Genomic DNA, 15,664 nt, shown 5'->3' on the forward strand with positions numbered 1-15,664 from the left:
TCGCTTCAGTCGTGTCCGACTCTGTGCAACCCCATAGACGGCAGCCCACGAGGCTCCCCCATCCCTGGGATTCTCCAGGCAAGAACACTGGAGTGGGTTGCCATTTCCTTCTGCAATGCATGGAAGTGAAAAGTGAAAGGGAAGTCGCTCAGTCGTGTCTGACCCTCAGCAACCCCAAGGACTGCAGCCTTCCAGGCTCCTCTGTCCATAGGATTTTCCAGGCAAGAGTACTGGAGTGGGGTGCCATTGCCTTCTCTGGACACATGTGTATGTGTGGCTAAATCACTTTCCTGTCCACCCAAAACTATCACAACATTGTTAATTGGCCACACTCCAATATAAATAAAAAAGTCTATGAGAGGGGAGTCAGGCACTTAGTAATAGCAGGAGGCCATTACTCCCTGAGACGACAGGGGACAGAGGGAGAGAATGCCAAGAGTATAGTCAAGGACTAGGAGGACTTCCAGAAGCTGGCATCATGGCAGGTTTCTTTGTCAGGGGCTGAAACCAAAGAAGTGATGTAGTCACTGTAGGAGCCCTGGGGCAGAAACAGAAGGAGAGGCCTATCCTGGCTTCCCTTCCACCAGTCTCCCATCAGTGCCTGCAAACGGCCAGACCTAGACAGACATCTGCCTGGAAAACACCCTGAAGGGGACAGCTGCCCTGCCACACAGACCTCAGTCCAACATGGGCACTCAGTTATAAAAGTTATTACAATAGACATTGTAAACAAATATTTAATAAAACAAATAACCAGTGGTATACTGGTAAAGGTTTGGACTTCCTTGGTAGCTCAGGTGATAAAGAATCCACCTGCAATGCAGGAGACCCGAGTTCAATTCCTGGGATCGGAAGATCCCCTGGAGAAGGGAATGGCTGCCCACTCCAGTGTTCTTGCCTGGAGAATCCCATGGACAGAGGAGCTACAGTCCATGGGGTCACAAAGAGTCGAACATGACTGAAGTGATCAACACTTTCACTTTTTTCACACTGGTAAATGTTTAGCAACTGACTCTCTGGGGAGAAAGTCCTAAATTGTTGCTAGTTTCCATGATAGGAATTCCCCCTCCACCCACATAGCATCATGGTTAAATTTCAAACAGCTACTGTGAAGATGCTAAACATGGCACTGAGAAGGCCAGCTCCCACAGAAGGTATAAGCAACTCCAGTACAGTGCTGAAAATAAGCTTAGGAAGAAAATAGCAAACACACGTACAGTTCACAGAGAACAGTACTAATGCCTATAGTTGAAAATTGCAGAGGAATATAGCAGGGTTTTTGCTCTGCCTAATTAAATTTCTCAGATTTGGACTGTACCCTTTTTTAAGTCCATAGGTTGCTCATCAGTTGGAGCCACATCACGAGATAATCATTCTTTATAGATATTTTTGAAGAGGTCTATATTACATAGATGGTAATCTATGATGGTGTGCATGTTGGCTTTCCAGAAATCAAATACAAATCCCAAAGTACAAAGCCCAAACTTCGCCTTGCTTTGAAACTAAGTTGTAAACCCTGACCCTCATGAACTTCTCTTGATGTCAGGCGGATACCATCAGCCCTTATTACCTGAACTCTCAGTAGGAATTGTTTTGCATATCATGGTGCAGATGGGACCGTGGTGTTATCTTGGGGCTTCTTCAGGCTGTCTTTTCTCATATCTCTCACTGTCTTTGTCATCCTGTCACTGAACAAAGTAAGGACAAGCTGGCAGAGCTCCTCAGCCACTGATAAATGCCACGCTTGGGTTTCTGATTTGCTAACTTCTGTGATTATATGAAAGTACTACAGCCGGCACAAGACCAGTCCATTCTTCTAATGAGCTCTTCACAGAGTTCTCACATTACTATTGCTTTCAACAATTTAGGAGGCAATCTTTTGGACATACATTGATCCTTGTATCTTCATTGATTCTTGGCAGTTCTGAAGACATGCCAGAGAATACAACAATGGCATCTGGAGTGCAAAGAACCCAATAGCTGGCCAAACATATATGAGTAAAATAAACATAAGATGTACCTTTTTTCTCCAGTTGTTTTACCTATTGTGTGAAAATCAATCAAGTATTGACCCGTTTATTAATTTCCACTTTGGAAAATATGAATGAAGATGTGTAAAGCTCAGGGCAAGGACCTGGGGATATAACAGTAAAAATAAAGCAATTCTTGTTTTTGTGATACTTTCAAGATGTTTCTAGTTTAGTATGATAGAAGGCAATGAGAACCGACAATTATAGTCAATGTTATTGCTGATAAGGAAGGTTAGGCATGAGTTGCTCCAGAAGCACTAGTAAAAGGCAGTGGAAAGGTCACTCAGGAAAAGAACTGACCCAACAGAGACATGAAATTTGTATAAAGGATTGTGAAGAGAGAGGCAATACTATTTCAGGTAACCCCAACAGATTGTAAAAAAGGCAGGAACAAAAAAAGAATTAGAGGGGAATTCCACTTGAGCACCAAAGAACTGATGCTTTGCAACCGTGTTGCTGGAGAAGATTCTTGAAAGTCCCTTGGACAGCAAGGAGATCAAACCAGTCAATCCTAAAGGAAATCAACCCTGAATATTCATTGAAGGACTGATGCTGAAGCTGTAGCTCTAATACTCTGGCCACCTGATATGAAGAGCCAACCCACTGGAAAAGCCCTTGATGCTGGGAAAGACTGAGGGCAGGAGGAAAAAGGGACAACAGAGGATGAGATGGTTGGATGGCATCACTGACTCAATGGATATGAGTTTGAGCAAACTCCGGGAGAGAGTGAAGGACAGGGAAGCCTGACATGCTGCAGTCCATGGGGTCACAAAGAGTTGGACACCACTGAGTGATGAACAGTTCCTGGCCAGATGCTATGTTTACCTTCCTACTTGAAACAACCAAAAAGATATATGAGGCTATGATTTCCAAGCCCCACTCAGAGAACAAAAAGTAGCCATCCTTGTGGGGATGAAAAACAAATGAGATAAGTCCAATAACCGCCCCCCTTCATGGTTTTGGAAGAATTCTCAGGCTATGATAAAGGAAGCAGGAACCAGACAGAAAGCAGGGGACTCTAGATTGATGAGATACTACTGAAAGTCCAGAGTGGGCAATGAGACTGGAATTCATGGCAAAGTGAACCGGAAGAGAGAGGCATGCACAGAGGGAAAACTCTAAAGATATTCAGAAGGCCCTGTAAAGTACTCAGCTGGGTACCGGTTCATAGGTGTATGTGAAAAATTAGCCAAAGTCAGAAAAAAAAAAATTTACCCAAACAGATTAGGAGGGACAGTACCCAGTGTTCACAAAGGACCATAAATAGTAGCCAGACTAGAAAGCCTCACAATTAAAGGATTAAAGGTACATTTAGATAGCACAGTCAGAAGTATCTTGCATCTGTAGTGCAAAATAATTATCTTTGGATCAAATTCTGGTCTGGACACTTCTAAACAATTCTTAAAACAAGATTGAAAAGGATCAAATTGTCTCTAACTTAATGCAATCTGGGGAAAATTTACGTTATATTTATAAGAATACAAAAATATCCAGCACTTAAAAAGGTACAATTCAAGATGTCCTGCATCCAATTAAATATTACCAAACATAATATAGAAAAAATATGATTCTTCATGAGAAGAAAAACACATCACAACTAATGCAGAATAGAAAGTTATTAAAATTAGCATGCAGTTATTATTAACTATATTTCATATGGACAAACTTATAGAGATTAAAACCATGATGCATATGATTAAAAATACACAAGATTAGATTAGTGACAGATAAGAGATTGTTGCTGTTGTTTTGTTGCTAGATTGGGTCTGATTTGTTTGCTACCCCATGGGACAGGACAGGTCCTATACTGAGTCCCATCTCTCCATGGGATTTCCCAGGCAAGAATACTGGGGTGGGTTGTCATTTCCTTCTCCAGGGGATCTTCCCAAAGCTAGGAACAAACCTGCACCTCCTGCATTGGCAGGCAGGTTCTTTACCACTGAACCACCAGGGAAGCCCAGATAAAAGATAAGACATTGCAAAAGAAAAATTTACTGCATTCTGGGACAACATTAAATGGCTAATATGTAGGTAATTAGAGTTCTCAAAAGGAATAAGATTGGAGACTATTTGGGGAAAAATGGGTGAAACGTCCCAAAACTGATTGAAGCTGTAAACCATAGACCCCAGAAGCTCCACAAACTGGAAGTCAAGAATAGAAATAAAGAAACCAACATGTGCACCATGAGCTACTTGCTTATAGCCAGTGACAAAGAGGAGAGTTTAAAAGCAGACAGAGAAAAAAGGAAAAATTATGGACCCAAGGTCAACAATAAGAACTGATTTCTCACAAAAGCTCTGCAGAAGAAAAGAGAGTGGGACAACACTGTTAAAATACTAAAAGGAAAAAAATCTGTCAGTCTAGAATTTTCTACTTTGTGAAAATATATAGTTTAAAACTAAAGGCAAACTGAAGACTTTTTCAGGCATAAAAAAAGACAAATTCAGGGCCAACTGACCCTATGGGTGTGTGTGTGTGTGTGTGTGTGTGTGTGTGTGTGTGTGTGTGTGTGTGTGTGTGTATACTCACACACTCTCATGCAACATTAAAATAACAAAACAAAAAATAATAGTCATTCATTTCATAATGATAAAGGTATTAACTTGTCAAGAGAATATAGTCATCCAAAATATTTGTAGAAATGCAAGGAGAGATGGACAAATCTACAATTTAAAGATTTCTACACCTTTGTTTCAATAATTATTGGAATGACGGACTGAAAATTCAGTAAAGATATATAAGATTTGAAAAACACTATCAATTAACTTGATTGGAGAAGGAAATGGCAACCCACTCCAGTGTTCTTGCCTGGAGAATCCCAGGGATGGCGGAGCCTGGTGGGCTGCCGTCTATGGGGTCACACAGAGTCAGACACGACTGAAGCGACTTATCAGCAGCAATTGACAATTATAGAACACCCCACTTAACAACAGCAGAGTTTTGGATCCTTTGATGCAAGTACATAACATTTACAAACATAAACTATATTCTAGGCAAGGTATAAATACACTTCACAGGATTTAATTCATACAAATCACAATGGGGTTTAATTAGACACAGCATAAAAATGTACGGGAAATGAACAAAATACTTCTGAACAAACTTTGGGTCAAAGATAGCAAAAATGAAAATAGAGTGTGTTTAATGAAGTAAAAATAAAAACACAGCAGTACATGGAGAAAACATATAGCACTGAATGCCCTTATTAGAAAGAGAAAGGATTCAAAAAGAGCAGAAATAAATAAGACAGAAAACAGTAAAACTATGGAGAAAATCAATGTATTAATCCAAAGATATATATTTTTTAAAAATCAACAATTTGACACAGCTGTAGCCAGACTGATGAAAAGAGTGAGAGAAAGCAGACAGGAATTAACAATATCATGAATGAGACTGCTGACATCACTATAAATCTACAGATATTAAAAGGATAACAAGGGAATATTTTATAATTTTATAAATCAATGTGAAAACTTGCATGACATGGACAAATTTCTTAAAAGACACAAACTAAGCATACTCCCTTTCCTCTCTGTACGTGGGCACTCAGTCGCTTCAGGCATGTCCAACTCTTTGTGACCCCATGGACTGGAGCCTGCCAGGCTGCTTTGTCCATGGGATTCTCCAGGCAAGAATGCTGGAGTGGGGTGCCATGCCCTCCTCCAGGAGATTTTCCTGACTCAGGGATTGAACCTGGGTCTCTTATGTCTCCTGCATCAGCAGGCAAGCTCTTTACCACTAGCGCCACCTGGGAAGCCCCTCTTTCCTCCCTAACTCTCCCAAACAAGTAACCTCAGGCTTCAGTTCAGTTCAGTCTCTCAGTCATGTCCGACTCTTTGCGACCCCATGAATCGCAGCACGCCAGGCCTCCCTGTCCATCACCAACTCCCGGAGTTCACTCAGACTCATGTCCATCGAGTTCATGATGCCATCCAGCCATCTCATCCTCTGTCGTCCCCTTCTCCTCCTGCCCCCAATCCCTCCCAGCATCAGAGTCTTTTCCAGTGAGTCAACTCTTCACATGAGGTGGCCAAAGTACTGGAGTTTCAGCTTTAGCATCATTCCCTCCAAAGAAATCCCAGGGCTGATCTCCTTCAGAATGGACTGGTTGGATCTCCTTGCAGTCGAAGGGACTCTCAAGAGTCTTCTCCAACACCACAGTTCAAAAGCATCAATTCTTTGGTGCTCAGCTTTCTTCACAGTCCAACTCTCACATCCATACATGACTACTGGAAAGACCATAGCCTTGACTAGACAGAGCTTTGTTGGGAAAGTGATGTCTCTGCTCTTCAATATCCTATCTAGGTTGGTCATAACTTTTCTTCCAAGGAGTAAGCGTCTTTTAATTTCATGGCTGCAGTCACCATCTGCAGTGATTTTGGAGCCCAGAAAACTGAAGTCTGACATTGTTTCCACTGTTTCCCCATCTATTTCCCATGAAGTGATGGGACCAGATGCCATGATCTTCGTTTTCTGAATGTTGAGCTTTTAGCCAGCTTTTTCACTCTCCTCTTTCACTTTCATCAAGAGGCTTTTTAGTTCCTCTTCACTTTCTGCCATAAGGGTGGTGTCATCTGCATATCTGAGGTTATTAATATTTCTTCCGGCAATCTTGATTCCAGCTTCTGCTTCTTCCAGCCCAATGTTTCTCATGATGTACTCTGCATGGAAGTTAAGTAAGCAGGGTGACCATATACAGCCTTGACGTACTCCTTTTCCTATTTGCAACCAGTCTGTTGTTCCATGTCCAGTTTTAACTGTTGTTTCTTAACTGGTTTTAACTATGTAAGCTCTACCAAACATTTAAAGAAGTGACACCAAGTCCCCACACTCTTATAGAAAATTGAAATGGAGGGAATCTTTATAAACTTATTCTATAATGTCAATATTACTTTGATACCTAAACCAGACAAAGATATCACCATAAAATTGCACATCGATATTCTCACACAGATAAAACATTCCAAAAATGTTAACAAATAAAATTAGCCAATATGTAAAATTGATAATGTATCATGACCAAGTAGAATGCGTGCCTGACATGCAAAATTAGTTTAATATTTGAAAATCAATAAAACAATTTGCCGTATTAATAGCTACAAAAGAAAAACAATATGATTATCTCAATAAAGCAAGGGAAAAAAGCAATTGAAAAAAATCAACAGCCATTTCTGATAAAAACTCTCAGAAAATCAGTGAAGTTCCTTAATATGATAGTGGGCATTTATAAAAATGACAAGATACATCTGAGCATATGTAGTGGTGAAAGACTGAATGCTTTCCCCAAATATCAGGAACTAGAAACGGATGTTTGCTCTCACTCTTTCCACTCAGCATTTTAATGAAGGGCCTGCATAATGCAATAAAGCAAGAAGAAGAAAAAATAAGAAAAGTCATCCAAAGTGGAAAGAAATAGCTAAAACTTCCTGTATTTGCAAATTACATAATTGTCTATGTAGAAAATCTGATGAAACCTTCAAAATTACTACTAGAACTCATATATATGTTTAGTGATGTTGTTAATTACAAAATCAATGTTTCCAAATCAATTGTACTTTTGTATAAAACCTAATAGGAAGTTTAAAATGAAATATCATTTATAGTACATTCAAATATGAAATATTTAGGAATAAATTTGACAATAGTGTGCAAAGCCTGTACACTAAGTATTACAAGAGAAATGCATTTCTATGGAATGACAAAAATTAAAAAGATTAACTATATCAAGTGTTAACTTGGCAAGGATATGGTAGAACTAGAAATCTCATGGACAGTTGATTAGAGTATAAAATGGTGCAAACTCTTTGGAAAACAGCTTAGCAGTTTCTTTAAAAGTGAATATAAACATATACACACCTATCCTGTGATCCAGGGCTTCCCAGATGGTGCTGGTAAAGAACCCGCCTGCCAATGAAGGAGACGAAAGATACGTGGGTTCGACCGCTGGGTGGGGAAAACCCCCTGGAGTAGGACATGGCTACCTACTCCAGTATTCTTGCCTGGAAATTCCATGGGTAGAGGAGCCTGGAGGGCTACAGTCCGTGGGGATGCAAAGAGTTGGACACAACTGAGCATGCAAACACACTCCCACCGTGCGATCCAGCCATTCCACTCCTGGGTATTTAACCAAGAGGAATGGAGCATATACCTATACAAAGACTTCTAAACAAATCTTCATAGCAGCCTTATACATATCTCAAAACTGGAAGCAACTGGAAAAGGTATGGACAAATGGTAGTATGTCCATACGATGGAATACTATCAGCAATTAAGAGGAATGAAATGTTGATACCCAGGATGACATGGGCGCAAAAATAATGAACCTGAAATAATTAAGCTGAGCGACAAAGCTGAAGAACCATAAGTGACATGATTCCATTTATATAAATCTCTAGAAAATTCACACTAATCCATAATGACAGCAAGCAGATCAGTGACTGTTTAGTGTGGGGAGAGAGGCAGAGAGAGAACACTGAGGAGCAGGAGGAATCTTTGCAGGATAATTGTTATGTTCGCTATCTTGATTGTACTGATGGCTTCACAGGGGTATACATATGTCAAAACTTATCAAGCTGTATACTTTAAACAAGTATACTTTATCGTGTGTCAATTATGCCTCTATAAAGCCATTTAAAAAGACAGGGAGAGAGAATGAGATGAAGCCTAAGTTAAGTCATTCAGCAAGATGTGAGTGTTTTCTGCCAAACTGCAAGGATTGGAAGGGAGTTGAGCAGAAAGTGAAAGATCTTTGTAAGGCATGAAATGAGTTTGCGTGTTTTCCTAAGGACGAAAGGAAGCAATGGAACATTTTAAAGCGTGTGTGTGTGTGTGTGTGTGTGTTCTCTCTGTAAAGTTAATTAATGCTTTCCTTTTTAATCTTTATCTGTTTCTTACCAAAGTAATCAAACTTCCCCCACCACAAAAAAAGTATATAAATAAAAATAAAAAACACCTTTTTCCAAGTACTTATATACTAAACACTCATCACAGTCCACCAGGTCTTCCTCATTTTGGACCATCCTCAACCCCTCCGATCTCGCCATAACAGCTAATGAAGACTGACGTGCTGAATGGGTTCCTTAAATACTGTTATTTCCATGGATATTCATGAAAGATGGTCTCTTCATAATCCATTTTCAACAGAGACATCTAAATCAGTTTAGTTTTCCCCTGCCTCCCTATCTTCACTTCCCAGTGGAGAAAAAGACACATAGAGTTAAAAATTCTGCAGGGATCTTAAATCCTAAACCCTGTCATTTTTGCATAACCTTGGCTTATCAAAATCTCTTGTTGAAACACAACTTTCTTAAATAGGAAAGAGACTAATAGCACAGGTCTCATAGTGTAGTGATTATAATAACCTTCAACATATGTAACTTATGTAAAGCTCCCAGCAGAGAATCTTACAACAGTGTTGAGGTTAATTCCCTCTGGTCAACTCTCATCTCTTCTCATCTTCCTCTCTCTTAGCAATATTTCCACTAAATGAGACCCGAATAGCCCATTCTTTTCTCCAGTCATAAATTTAGCTGAGTGTATATCCATAATCCATTCATAGGAAGCATTGTTTAAAATTTAAAAAGTAAAAATAAAAACCAAAACTAAGACAGCCATTAGGAGGAAGACAGACTCAGAACTGGCTTGGGTATGAGCCCTGACCTGGATTTTAATCAACACAGCCAGTGTTTTCAAGTCAGGGCCAAATTCTTGTGACACATAATACAAAATTTATGAACTTACTGAAGCTGATTTATAAACTGATAAAGGATAATATAACCATATAGAGCTGGTTGCAAAATAACTAGAGGGCAAAATTGAAGTTTTATTAAAATGACCTCAGTTGTTTTTATCTCATACCTGTGCTGGATAAATAGTCATTTTTGTAGGATCCATAAACACCAAGGAACTCCCACCCCATTTCTAATGCACGAAGTACCAGAGTTAGAAGAAAGTCATCCCAGGAAATGAAGCTCATATAAACATGAATTCAATAAACTTTTAGTAAGTGCCTAGTCTGTGCCAGCCTCTGGCAAAGACAGACATCAAAAACACATTTACTATCAGGGGGCCCTCAGTATATTGGAGAAGGCAAACCTGTCAACCAAAAGAGGGGTAAGGTACAGGGTACTGATAGAGAGGTCAGAAGAAGCTTTACTGGAAAAGCAAATCACTGCGTATCCTCTAGAAAAGTACATTTTTCTGATCTCAGGATTCATCCTTTCATTCATTCAATCACTCAGCAAATATTGAGTTTCTGCTATCCACCAGGCATAGTGCTGGGCCTAATTTTCTTTTTTTGTCTATTGAATTGGCACATTACATGTTTACTTTTCTTTTTCTTCCAACCAAACCAAGTTCCTGGAGGACACAGACTCTGTCTTCCCATCAATAAAATACTTAATATTTATTGTTCATTATTTGCTGAAACAATATAAGATCAATGTTTATTGATTGGCTTTGTTAGAAGAAAAAGAAAATATAAAGGAACCTCTGGAGATGGCAAAAGAAAATGCTTTTCACATTTTGCCAGAGATGGTCTTTGAGACCTCCCTACCATTCTTCTTTGCAAGGAAGGCAAGTGCTTCATTGCTGGTATTCTCCTGCAAGGAATATGGCTTTCGCATATCTTCAACACACAGTCTTCTACCCAAATTCCCTGTTAAGCATTTTAGAGTCTAGCATTAGGAACAGAGTAGGGGTTGGGTAGAACCCAGTGCGGTATGAGGTTAAGACTGTAATAGCAATATCACATAATTTAAATTCTCAATTCAGGAAGAGCCTCCATGCTGTGAGCCTGGCCATACCAGTAACCTTTTGCACATCCTGGCATCTATCACAATAAAAAAACCTGCAGAATTAGAAGAAATGGATCATTGTTAGAAATCTAGTACTGTGGTTTTGTATCAGTCAAAAATCCAGGCAAGAATACTGGAGGCGGTTGCCATGCCCTCCTCCAGGGGATCTTCCCAACCCAGGGATCAAACCCATATCTCTGGTGTCTCCTACATTGGCAGGCGGGTTCCTTACCACTAGTGCCACCTGGGAAGTCATTATTTATTTATTATTTGTTATTATTTAAATTTTAATTGCTCTTTTATTTTTATGGAAATAAGCTTTTTCCAAAACTGGATTTTCTATCATTACTATGAGCAGTAATAGAATAGTGATTGAGACTGACATATACACGGCTATGTACAAGACAGATAACTAAAAAGAACCTGTTGTATGGCCCAGGGAGCTCTACTCAGAACTCCGTGGTGACCAAAAGGGCAGGAAATCCAGAAAGGAGGGCGCATATGTATATATATGTATGTATAGCTGACTCACTTTGCTGTATAGTAGAAACTAACATCATTGTAAAGCAACTAAACTACAGTAAAAGTTCTTTCAGAAAACAACCATCTTCGGGAGACTCTTGAATGAAGCTTAAGAGATCTCTGGGATAACATCAAGCACGACAACCTTCGCATTATAAGGGTCTCATAAGGAGAAAAGAGGGTGAAGGGGGTTGAAAATATATTTAATGAAATCATGGCTAAAAACGTTCTCGCCCTAAAGAAGGAAACAGATTTCTAGGTGCAGGAAGCGTGTGCACGCATGCTCAGTTATGTCCAACTCTTTTGCGAACCCTATGTATTGTAGCCCACCAGGCTCCTCTGTCCAGATTTCCCAAGCAAGAATACTGGGGTGTGTTGCCGTTCTCTTTTCCAGGGAATCGTCCCAATCCAGGAATCGACGCCGTGTCTCCTACACTGCAGGCAGGTTCTTTACCACATGAGCCAGCAGGTTGCAGGAAGCACAGAGGGTCCAAAACAAGATGAACCCAAATAGACTTACATCAGGACATTTCATCATTAAAATGGCCAAAGTTAAAGAGAGGATTCTAAAAGCAAAAATAGAAAAAGAGTCAGTTAGAAGGGAATCCCCATAAGGCTATCAGCTAATTTCTCTACAGGTCAAAAGGGAGTGGCAAGCAATATTTAAAGTGCTGACAGGGAAAAACGTGCATCTTAGGATCCTCTGCCCAGCAAGATTATCACTTAAAATTGAAAAAGAGATAAAGAACTTTCCAGACAAGCAGAAACTAAAAGTGTCCATCAATAATAAACTGATCCTGAAAGAAATGTTAAAAGGTCTTCTCTAAGTAGGCTGAGGATTAACCACTTAAGCTAGTACAGTGATTAAAAGAGCTCATTGTTGCTATTGTTGTTTACTCAGTAAGTAATGTCCAATACTTTTACTGCCCCATGAACTGTAGCCCAGCAGGATTCTCTGTCCATGAGATTTCCCAGGCAAGAATACTGGCATGGGTTATCATTTCCTTTTCCAGGAGATCTTCCTGCCCCAGGGGTCTTCCTGTCTCCTGCATTGGCAAATAGATTCTTTACCACTGAGCCTAAAGAGCCCATACTGGGTTTGCATCCCATCTCCACCACTCTTTAGCTGTATGACATCAGTTAGCTATTTTCCTTGCTTCAGTTTCTCATCTGGAAAAGGATGTAACAATAGCACCCAACTCATAGGCTTGCCCTGGGGATTGAGATCAAAACGTGGTAAACATGCTGGTGCCTGCGTGGATTAAATAGTCAAGAACTGTTGGCTACTTTTCTCGTCAGGACATAAAGTGTCTTCTGTAAACCAAAGGCAACCCTATCAGTCAATACTAGGAAAACAAGGCATTATCCTTAAATCCTGGCCATGCAGCGCTGCTCTGAGGCTACAGGCCTCAGGCTTACTCTCTTTTTGCTGAAAGACAGTATCGGTGAGTGTTCAAGGGTAGTCAAGAGTAGCACCAAACTGAGACTTTCTCTTTGGTGTGATCAGGAGGATGAAAGGTGATTGAAAGGAAAGTACATTTTGTACATGATCCAAGAGGATTTAATTTTTTTTTTTTTGCCTAGGCACATCCTGAAAACCAAATGCTGCCAGCTGGACGTGAACTCCGTGCTCAGAAAGACATATTAGGAAGTGCTTGAGTGCACACCTGCAAATGGGCATCCTTGCCTCTTCACGAGTCCAGGTTCTGCTCTGGGATGAAACTATCACTGCCATGTCTCCATCCCAAGAGGTTTTGACAACTGCTGGGTAAGTATTCTGCACCGCATACGCCCTAAAGATACAGGATGGCATCTTAGATGCAGATTCTCCTCCACTCTTGACTCAGATTCACAAAGGTGTTGCGTGTGTGCGTGTGTGCGTGTGTGTGTGTGTGTTAAGTTGCTTCAGTTGTGTTCGACTCTTTGCAACTCTATGGAATGAAACCTGCCAGGCTCCTCTGTCCCTGGGAGTCTCCAGGCAAGAATACTAGAGTGGGTTGCCATGCCTTCCTCCAGGGATCTTTCCAACCCATGAATCAAACCCACGTCTCTTAAGTCTCCTGCATTGGCAAGCACATTCTTTACCACTAGTGCCCCCCGGGAAGCCCCACCTAGGAGGTGGCCCTTATTAAAGATAGAAAAAGCCGTGATGTGGGGAGGGGAGAAGCCACCCATGACGACAAGAATGCATCTGGAGGGTCAGGGTCAGCCAGGAAGGAGGCCTGCTCTGAAGGGAATCAGACTGTTGAAATACACAGGCAAACAGAGCCGGTTGTCCAATTTAAGATATGATAATGGGTGTCGGGATGCTAATACTTCCTGCCAGCGCATGCTTTATCCAGGAGATCATGGGAGGAAGTATCGGCTAGAACTGGAAAGGCCTCAGGCTGAATCTGTCATCAAGTCTGGAATCAACAACAGCTGACATTCCAAGGATCCACAGAGGACTTGAGAATTGGATGGAAAGAGATCCTAGCAACTGGCTGTGAGCAAGAGGCATTCACTTTTCTCTTGCTCTTCTCATTCATTCATTAAAAACAAAGCAAACCAAACATGTTGTGTACCTACTATGTAGATAGCTCTTTTTCACCGCAGTAGACCCTGTATAGATGAAAATGTTTGTGTCTCTAAATGTGTTACAGTTCAGTAAGGGACACCTGTACAAGTAACTCTGGTCCAAGATATAAAATAAACTAATTAGAGAAAAGTTATAAAGGAATTTACGAAAAGGAAATGTCATTTACAACCATGGGATCTGTGTTTTTAAGGATGATGAGACTCAGATGTCTAATGCTAGGAAAAAAGACACAAGAAGCAGAGAAGGGCATGCAAGCCAACATGTGTGGGAAATACAGGCATTTTCTAGGAACAGTTGGTAGTTAAATAAAGCTAGATTGGCAGAGAGCTTAAAGAACTGGGTGCAATGATTTGGGGCCAATTAATAGAGAGTTCTTGAATGACGAAAGAAGCAGTTTCAGTTTGTTGGCGTTGTTTAGTCACTAAGTCATGTCTGACTCTTTGCAACTGTAGCCCGCCAGGCCCCTCTGTCCAGACAAGAAAACTGGAGTGATTTCCTTCTGCAGGGCATCTTCCTAACCCAGTGATCAAACTGGCAAAAATGCATCTTTGTCTAAATCCTGCTTAGGAGTATGGGCTGGAAGACAGCCAAGGAGTCTTAGAGGTTTCCTTGACCATGTGTCCTGTCGTCCACCATCGCCCCCAACTCCAGACACATGCTTAACTGTGCAGTATGGATTCACTGCCCCTCCATCGCCCACAGCCCATGCACACTCACACTTTGGGGGGTGATGCGATCTCCTGCTGGAAAACTGGAAGCCAGGTAAAGCTCTGAGTGCTTCCGTTATTTGACTGAGAGGGCCAAGGCACTTTCCCCCGCAGCCAGAAGCTGGGAGCTTGGGGAGATGAGCAGAGGGATAGGCAATCTTAGGGCCTATCTGAGATTCCCCAGTCCCCGCTGGCCAGACTCACGGCTCTGCAGCTAAACATCACAGTGCCTGTTTTTCTCTCCTCCCCTTCTTTGCCCAGACCCACATGACAAGCACTGGGATGAAATGCCCCCTTGCCTGGTGACAAAAACATAGCAGCAGCTGCGGCCCGCTCTTCAGCGAGGTAATGAGGATTCATTTCCATTTTATCACTTCTGTCCCGTCTGCTTTTCCCCCTCTGTGTTATTGTATTATTATGGCTGAAATTGATTGCCGTAACTGAGAAGGCAACTAAATCCCATCCTTTCACCCTCCCTCCCTCCAGCTCCCTGGAGCCCTTTCCTCTCAACCTTGTCTCTCTGCTCAACATCCTTCCCCCGGCCACCTCCTCCTGCTACGGTATGTTAACAGGAAAGAAAAATTCATCTGAAACAATTTACGAGGTGACTCAGCAATCTATGTTCTCCCAGGCGCCCGGCTGGGCTGAAGGCAAAAAGCAGCCACTGATCTGGGTGCTTCATGATGAGACAGTGTCGGGTACCAACCTGGCAAACTGCTTGCTGGAGGGAGGGCTCTGAGAAGGCTCCGATACAGAGCTGCAAAGAAGATGCCTGATGAAGCCATGTGTAGGTGGTTTTTGGAAAGGCAAAAGAAAAGAGGAGGAAAAGCGGTAGCTATTGTGTGGGACACCATCCTGTCGTGTTTTATCGTCTGTGAGGGTGCCCTGGACAAATTGACTTTTGGAGGTGCTGTTTATGGCAGGACTCAGGATTCCCACTGAGCCTCGGCTTCTCTAAGTCAGTTTCTTCCTGTGTCTTGAGCATCGCCTCTGGGTATGCTCTGTGAGCTAGAAGAGGCTAGGGATGGAGG

Source organism: Ovis aries, chromosome 18, assembly GCF_016772045.2.
Source record: "Ovis aries strain OAR_USU_Benz2616 breed Rambouillet chromosome 18, ARS-UI_Ramb_v3.0, whole genome shotgun sequence".
NCBI classification, from domain to species: domain Eukaryota; kingdom Metazoa; phylum Chordata; class Mammalia; order Artiodactyla; family Bovidae; genus Ovis; species Ovis aries.